The sequence below is a fragment of the Mizuhopecten yessoensis genome, unplaced genomic scaffold (assembly GCF_002113885.1).
Source record: "Mizuhopecten yessoensis strain PY_sf001 unplaced genomic scaffold, ASM211388v2 scaffold1175, whole genome shotgun sequence".
Classification (NCBI taxonomy): Eukaryota; Metazoa; Mollusca; class Bivalvia; order Pectinida; family Pectinidae; genus Mizuhopecten; species Mizuhopecten yessoensis.
In genome coordinates, this window is record NW_018403915.1 from 141381 (window position 1) to 151083 (window position 9703).

At 39.2% G+C, this 9703-nt stretch overlaps 1 long non-coding RNA gene across 1 annotated transcript; it reads left to right on the forward strand.

The window, feature by feature from the left end:
* Positions 1 to 2945: 2945 nt before the first annotated feature.
* On the forward strand, positions 2946 to 9271 carry LOC110458186. Its single transcript, XR_002463772.1, has 3 exons — positions 2946 to 3228; positions 4236 to 4335; positions 9194 to 9271. It is a non-coding gene; the product is annotated as an uncharacterized LOC110458186 (long non-coding RNA).
* Positions 9272 to 9703: the final 432 nt, after the last annotated feature.

Below are 9703 nucleotides of genomic sequence, written 5' to 3' on the forward strand. Positions count from 1 at the left end.
TGCCATAAATAATGTATGTAAAAAGAATTATTTTAATATAGAATCTCGTCTTGCTGTTTTTGACACGTTTGTCAATAGTATTTTAATGTACGGTTCAGAAATTTGGGGATTTCATAAAGCACCCGAAATAGAAAAATTGCATATTGGATTTTTGAAATCATTATTAGGATTAAGAAAATCTACAAACACTGCATTTCTTTATATTGAATTTGGAAGATCTCATTTAGAGCTGTTAAGAAAAGTTAAAATTTTTAAGTATTGGATTAAATTACAACGTTCTGATAACTGTGTGCTGAAAGCTTGTTATGATGATATGGTTGAAAATAAAGACCCCTGGATCCTTAACTTAAAACATGATCTTTCAAGAGTCGGCCTTGGATACATGTTTGTGACTGATAGTATTTATCATTCTAGTGAAGTATATAAGCAGCGATTATGTGATAGTTTTCAGCAAGATTGTCTAGAGAAAGTTCATTCTTCTTCTAAAGGAGTATTATATCAGCATTTAGTGGAAAGTATTAAATTGCAACCATATCTTCATAAGGCAATTAATTTTAATTATTTAAAACATATTTCTAAGATACGTTTATGTGCGCATGACCTGTCTATTGAACGTGGCCGTTACAGAGATATACCTAGAGAAGAAAGAAAATGCATTTTATGTAATGAAAATGATATAGAAGATGAATTTCATTTTATAATTAAATGTAATCGCTATTCAGACCTCCGGTCTAAATACATAAAGAAATATTATTTCAAAAGGCCTAGTATGTATACATTTGTTCAATTACTCAAAATCGAAAACACAAAAGAACTTAATAATTTAGGAAAGTATTTATCACTAGCGTTTAAACGTAGAGCAGATTTATTAAGAGGTCATCAATAGAACAGGTCATGTTAAGATACATGTTGTACATCAGTTTATTGTATACAAATTATGTAATATACTATTATATTGATAAGTCTTGTATGGGTGAATGAGGATGAAGAATGGTTCTGGCGTGTGTATGATGAATGACGAATGATTGCTGCTGCTGTTGCTAATATGGTGATGATGATGATGATGATGATGTAATGATGTGATGATGATGATGTAACGATGTGATGATGATGATGATGATGATATGATGATGATGATGATGATGATGAGGAGGATGATGATGATGATGTTAATGAAGATGATGAGGATGATGTGTGCGAGTCAGTGTGAGTGTTCTTGATGATGAGGATGATATGTGCGAGTCAGTGTGAGTGTGTCCTTGTGAGTGTCTTTGTCTTATCTGTAATTGCCATAAGTTGTAAAACTTCAGCAAATAAAGAACTTGAACTTGAACATGTTTGGTAATCAGTTAGGAGCTAGGCATCGGATTGTACGGGTGTGTTTTTGGATGCTCCAGAAATCGCCCGCCGACCTAGAGAAAGTTATTTTAATAAATTTATGTTTGGACTACAATTCAACATCTTGGAATTCTACTTTCGAACTACACATTACAACGAACAGAAATTTTCGTTGTGATAATAACATAAACAGTGGCTGTTTGATGTGATCTCCAGATGTCTAATATGATGGCGTTCTGTACTTGACCTACGCTAGGCGAACTCACTGATCGACATATCAGAACGTTTCAACAATTCATAAACAACAAGCAGTAAAGTCTATAAAAAAAGTTGAACGAAACAAAACCAACTATCAGTGAAAGTTCATATGATTGATTAAAACCACACCGAATTCACAACCAGTGAAAGTCAATATTATAAATCATAATCACTTAGGACCACCAGTGAAAGTCAATATCATTAATCATAACCACTTAAAATTAACCACTAGTGAAAGTCAATATCATTAATCATAACCACTTAAAATTAACCACCAGTGAAAGTCAATATCATTAATCATAACCACTTAAAATTAACCACCAGTGAAAGTCAATATCATTAATCATAACCACTTAAAATTAACCACCAGTGAAAGTCAATATCATTAATCATAACCACTTAAAATTAACCACCAGTGAAAGTCAATATCATTAATCATAACCACTTAAAATTAACCACCAGTGAAAGTCAATATCATTAATCATAACCACTTAAAATTAACCACCAGTGAAAGTCAATATCATTAATCATAACCACTTAAAATTAACCACCAGTGAAAGTCAATATCATTAATCATAACCACTTAAAATTAACCACCAGTGAAAGTCAATATCATTAATCATAACCACTTAAAATTAACCACCAGTGAAAGTCAATATCATTAATCATAACCACTTAAAATTAACCACCAGTGAAAGTCAATATCATTAATCATAACCACTTAAAATTAACCACCAGTGAAAATCCATCGAATACATTGAAACCAAATAGCATAAACCACCAGTGAAAGTCAATATAGCACCGAAAACAAAGCAATGAAGCACAGCTAGTCTATCCTTTTAAACTTTAGAGAGCTTCAACATTTTATACGGGAATACTATGAGATAAAGTGTTTTGTTTCTTTCTAATGCCTTGTAATAGGAACCAAAACACACGAGTTGTTTGTCATCGATGGTTGTTACAGTAAGACGTAAACCGCCGTTCTATCAGACGCGAATTATGACGTACGTATATATTCTATTCTTTTTAAAATAACATTTTACATGAGAGAACAAGTGATTAAGGCTTCATGTTACAACGTGACATTTCCGGGATGAGGGTGACGAAGGTGTCCAGCGATCAGTAATCAAATAACTGATCCTCCAATCTAGGGATAAACACCAATCAGACATAATAAACAGTATTTATAAATGTGTATCTGTAGAACAGTCTTACAGAACTTCTGTAGTATTGGCGACAGGTTAACACCACTGACTGGTGTAACGAGGTGTCCCCGTCCGCTCCCCATAGCATTTCATGGACATGCAAAACATACAAGTCCGGTGAGTTCACTAACTGTGGTTTTGATGGGAATGGCAGGTAATTTTACTGTTGACAGGACAACAGGCATGTTTCCTGTTCGTTATTAACGAGATGAAGTAGTTAAGATTGTACCATTAGGCGGGGAGAGATATATGTTAAGAGTGACCCCCCACCCCCTTTGAATGTTACACAAGGTACATGACAAAAACATTTCAGCCACGTGGGATATAGTATCCTGTTTAAGTACAAGGCACAAGAGAGAAAATTATATTGAAAGTCGCCATGCTGTGTGTGCTTCTGATAGCGGGATGTTTGATCCTATCTACACAGGTATACTATTATTACCTATTACTATTATTATTAATGATCTCTAGAACAAAACTACCATTTTTTCACCTTTTTCTTTTTACTATCGGCATGGTTAAGTTTTAATAGACTTTGATTGGTGGAAACAAATGTTTGTGTTTACATAATTACATTGATCTAAACACAGTAGTAGTTTCTTCTTAATACACAAGTCAACACATTAGAATAGTTATCGACCAACAGATAGTCCTAACATAAACGAAGAATTAGGCGGACACGGATTTGATAGGGAAACTACAGAACATGGTAATAATTATAAAGATAGGACAAGGTTTTGGTATTATAATATGTGATACCAACTTTTCATAATGAACATTAGATATCATACACTATATATGCTTCGTAAAAAACCCACTACAAATAGGTTTCGTTCACGATGAATAACCAGCCAGAATACATAAAATACATACAAAACAGTCTCTCGACTGCGCCATTATAACTTTGATTTACTATTTTTGAATCAGAATAAAGCAAGAAACAAAGGCAATCACAGCTCAATGCTTAAATATAAAGTATTAAGATAGAGTCCACATCGGTCTCCGTTCTCAGTCTAAGTTCCGCTGTAGTTATAATTGTTCAATATTCTATCACACACATTCAGTATTGTATGAAGTTGTGTATTCCTCCCTAATTATTACATCCAAAATAATCACGAATACAAAGATATCTCAAAATATATCAACTATGCAGATTTATAAACATAATTCATTGGCATAACTTAATCCCATTTCATTTATCACAAGTGACATAAACGCTCAAACATTGATTTACGTGTATCTTATTCTCTGTTCAACAAAGCACAATATCACAGTGAATGAAAGACCTAATGATTTGATTTCTTATCTCACATGTGTATCTGGGCATTGTTAGTAATGGTACTTTATTATGATCACATCAATGTTAAACAATAGTAAGGAACTATAATATATTTACTAAACTATTTGATGATATATTTATGACGTTTTCACCAGACCCAGTTTCAGTGGGACGCCTGCCCTGACAACTCAAATGTCATTACCACCTGTCAAGTGACTAGGGACAACTGTTTCTCAGATTACAACTGTCCCAGGGGTAGGTACAATACTGTTTCTCAGATTACAACTGTCCCAGGGGAAGCTACAATACTGTTTCTCAGATTACAACTGTCCCAGGGGTAGGTAATATACTGTTTCTCAGATTACAACTGTCCCAGGGATAGGTACAATACTGCTCCACAGACTATTACTGTCCCAGGGATAGGTACAATACTGCTCCACGGACTATAACTGTCCCAGGGATAGGTACAATACAGCTCCACAGACTATAACTGTCCCAGGGATAGGGACAATACTGCTTCACAGACTACAACTGTCCCAGGGATAGGTAGAATACTGCTTCACAGATTACAACTGTCCCAGGGATAGGGACAATACTGCTTCACCAACCAAAACTGTCCTAGGGATAGGTACAATACTGCTCCACAAACTATAACTGTCCCAGGGATAGGTACAATACAGCTCCACAGACTATAACTGTCCCAGGGATAGGTACAACACTGCTTCACAGCCTATTACTGTCCCAGGGATAGGTACAATACTGTTTCTCAGATTACAACTGTCCCAGGGGAAGGTACAATACTGCTTCACAGACTACAACTGTCCCAGGCATAGGTACAATACTGCTTCACAGATTACAACTGTCCCAGGGATAGGTACAATACTGCTCAACAGACTATAACTGTCCCAGGGATAGGTACAATTCTGCTCCACAGACTATAACTGTCCCAGGGATAGGGACAATACTGCTTCACAGACTATAACTGTCCCAGGGATAGGCACAATACTGCTCCACAGACTATAACTGTCCCAGGGATAGGTACAACACTGCTTCACAGCCTATTACTGTCCCAGGGATAGGTACAATACTGTTTCACAGATTATAACTGTCCCAGGGATAGGTACAATACTGCTTCACAGACTATAACTGTCCCAGGGATAGGTACAATACTGCTTCACCAACCAAAACTGTCCTAGGGATAGGTACAATACTGCTCCACAGACTATAACTGTCCCAGGGATAGGTACAATACTGCTTCACAGACTATTACTGTCCCAGGGATAGGTACAATACTGTTTCTCAGATTACAACTGTCCCAGGGGTAGGTACAATACTGCTTCACAGACTACAACTGTCCCAGGGATAGATACAATACTGCTTCACAGACTACAACTGTCCCAAGGATAGGTACAATACTGCTTCACAGATTACAACTGTCCCAGGGATAGGTACAATACTGCTTCACAGACTACAACTGTCCCAGGGATAGGTACAATACTGCTCCACGGACTATAACTGTCCCAGGGATAGGTACAATACTGCTTCACAGACTACAACTGTCCCAGGGATAGGTACAATACTGCTTCACAGACCAAAACTGTCCCAGGGATAGGTACAATACTGCTTCACAGACTACAACTGTCCCCGGGATAGGTACAATACTGCTTCACAGACTATTACTGTCCCAAGGATAGGTACAATACTGCTTCACAGATTACAACTGTCCCAGGGATAGGTACAATACTGTTTCACAGACTACAACTGTCCCAGGGATAGGCACAATACTGCTTCACAGTCTACAACTGTCCCAGGGATAGGTACAATACTGATTCACAGACTACAACTGTCCCAGGGATAGGGACAAAACTGCTTCATAGACTATAACTGTACCAGGGATAGGTACAATACTGCTTCACAGATTACAACTGTCCCAGGGATAGGTACAATACTGATTCACAGACTACAACTGTCCCAGGGATAGGTACATAACTGCTTCACAGACTATAACTGTCCCAGGGATAGGTACAGTACTGCTTCACAGACTATAACTGTCCCAGGGATAGGTACAATACTGCTTCGCAAACTACAACTGTTCCAGGAATAGGTACAATCCTGCTTCAGAGACCACAACTGTCCCAGGGATAGGTACAATACTGCTCCACGGACTATAACTGTCCCAGGGATAGGTACAATACTGTTTCACAGACTACAACTGTCCCAGGGATACATACAATACTGCTTCACAGACTACAACTGTCCCAGAAATAGGTACAATCCTGCTTCACAGACTACAACTGTCCCAGGGCTAGGTACTATACTGCTTCACAGACTACAACCGTCCCAGGGAAAGGTACAATACTGCTTCACAGACTATTACTGTCCCAGGGATAGGTACAATACTGCTTCACAGTCTACAACTGTCCCAGGGATAGGTACAATACTGCTCCACAGACTATAACTGTCCCAGGGATAGGTACAGTACTGCTTCACAAACTACAACTGTTCCAGGAATAAGTACAATCCTGCTTCAGAGACCACAACTGTCCCAGGGATTGGTACAATACTGTTTCACAGACTACAACTGTCCCAGGGATAGGGACAATCAAACTACAACTGTCCCAGGGATAGGTACAATCAGACTACAACTGTCCCAGGGATAGGTACTATCCTGCTTCACAGACTACAACCGTCCCAGGGAAAGGTACAATACTGCTTCACAGACTATTACTGTCCCAAGGATAGGTACAATACTGCTCCACAGATTACAACTGTCCCAGGGATAGGTACAATACTGCTCCACAGACTATAACTGTCCCAGGGATAGGTACAATACTGCTCCACAGACTATAACTGTCCCAGGGATAGGTACAATACTGCTTCGCAAACTACAACTGTTCCAGGAATAGGTACAATCCTGCTTCAGAGACCACAACTGTCCCAGGGATAGGTACAATACTGCTTCACAAACTACAACTGTTCCAGGAATAGGTACAATCCTGCTTCAGAGACCACAACTGTCCCAGGGATAGGTACAATACTGTTTCACAGACTACAACTGTCCCAGAGATAGGTACAATACTGCTTCACAGACTATAACTGTCCCAGGGATAGGTACAATCCTGCTTCACAGACCACAACTGTCCCAGGGATAGGTACAATACTGCTTCACACACTACAACAGTCCCAGGGATAGGTACAATACTGCTTCACAGACTATTACTGTCCCAGGGATAGGTACAATACTGCTTCATAGACTACAACTGTCCCTGTGGCAGGTACAATACTGCTTCACAGACTACAACTGTCCAAGGGATAGGTACAATACTGCTTTATAGACTACAACTGTCCCAGTGGCAGGTACAATACTGCTTCACAGACTATAACTGTCCCAGGGATATGTACAATACTGCTTCACAGACTATAACTGTCCCAGGGATATGTACAATACTGCTTCACAGACTATAACTGTCCCAGGGATAGGTACAATCCTGCTTCACAGACCACAACTGTCCCAGTGATAGGTACAATACTGTTTCACAGACTACAACTGTCCCAGAGATAGGTACAATACTGCTTCACAGACTACAACTGGCCCAGGGATAGGTACAATACTGCTTCACAGACTATTACTGTCCCAGGGATAGGTACAATACTGCTTCACAGATTACAACTGTCCCAGGGATAGGTACAATCCCAGGGATAGGTACAATACTGCTTCACAGACTATAACTGTCCCAGGGATATGTACAATACTGCTTCACAGACTATAACTGTCCCAGGGATATGTACAATACTGCTTCACAGACTATAACTGTCCCAGGGATAGGTACAATCCTGCTTCACAGACCACAACTGTCCCAGGGATTGGTACAATACTGTTTCACAGACTACAACTGTCCCAGAGATAGGTACAATACTGCTTCACAGACTACAACTGGCCCAGGGATAGGTACAATACTGCTTCACAGACTATTACTGTCCCAGGGATAGGTACAATACTGCTTCACCAACCAAAACTGTCCTAGGGATAGGTACAATACTGCTCCACAGAATATAACTGTCCCAGGGATAGGTACAATACTGCTTCATAGACTACAACTGTCCCTGTGGCAGGTACAATACTGCTTCACAGACTACAACTGGCCCAGGGATAGGTACAATACTGCTTCACAGACTATTACTGTAGGGATAGGTACAATACTGCTTCACAGATTACAACTGTCCCAGGGATAGGTACAATCCCAGGGATAGGTACAATACTGCTTCACAGACTATTACTGTAGGGATAGGTACAATACTGCTTCACAGATTACAACTGTCCCAGGGATAGGTACAATACTGTTTCACAGACTACAACTGTCCCAGGGATAGGTACAATCCTGCTTCACAGACCACAACTGTCCCAGTGATAGGTACAATACTGTTTCACAGACTACAACTGTCCCAGAGATAGGTACAATACTGCTTCACAGACTACAACTGGCCCAGGGATAGGTACAATACTGCTTCACAGACTACAACTGTCCAAGGGATAGGTACAATACTGCTTTATAGACTACAACTGTCCCAGTGGCAGGTACAATACTGCTTCACAGACTATAACTGTCCCAGGGATAGGTACAATCCTGCTTCACAGACCACAACTGTCCCAGTGATAGGTACAATACTGTTTCACAGACTACAACTGTCCCAGGGATTGGTACAATAGTACAACTATCCATTGGGGCTTCACAGACTACAACCGTCCCAGGGAAAGGTACAATACTGCTTCTCATACTATTACTGTCCCAGGGATAGGTACAATACTGCTTCATAGACTACAACTGTCCCTGTGGCAGGTACAATACTGCTTCACAGACTACAACTGTCCCAGGGATTGGTACAATAGTACAACTATCCATTGGGTAGTTATATTACTGCTTCAAATAATACAACTGTCTCTTGGAGTATCAAAGAAAAAAGATATCTCACAATAAACGAACTGCATTATAATTGATGTGTTTAGTAAATGGAATATTATATAAGCGTTCATCAAAAATATGTCCGAGCAGGAAGTTCCCAGGAGCCCTTTATTAATGTTGATTTGCAATGGTCATCATCCTGATGTTTTCAGGTTGGAGGTGTTGCTCGTACGGTTGTGGACGGACTTGTCAGCAGCCGGGTAAGTAGCACTCTATACTAGTTACAATGTATATCTTTTATAATTGGCCCTGTCAGGCCAAATAAATTATAACTGGACCTATCAGAGGCCTAATATATGTTATTTATCTATAACTGTACCTGTCAGAGGCCAAATGAATTATTTTTCTATAATTAGACCTGTCAGAGGCCAAATATATATCTTTGTTATAACTAGACCTGTCAGAGGCCAAATATATTATTTTTCTATAACTGGAGCTGTCAGAAGCCAAATATATTATTTTTCTATAACTGGAGCTGTTAGAGGTAAAATAAATTATTTTACTATGCTTGACCCTGTCAATCGCCAACTAATTCTTCATCTATAATTAGACCTGTAAGCGAACCCGTAAACAACCTTAGGACAAAAATATCTGACCCTCTTCCACAGCTGAACACAGCTGAACACTTTCCGAGCTTTGACGCACCATTCTTTCTCTAGGAA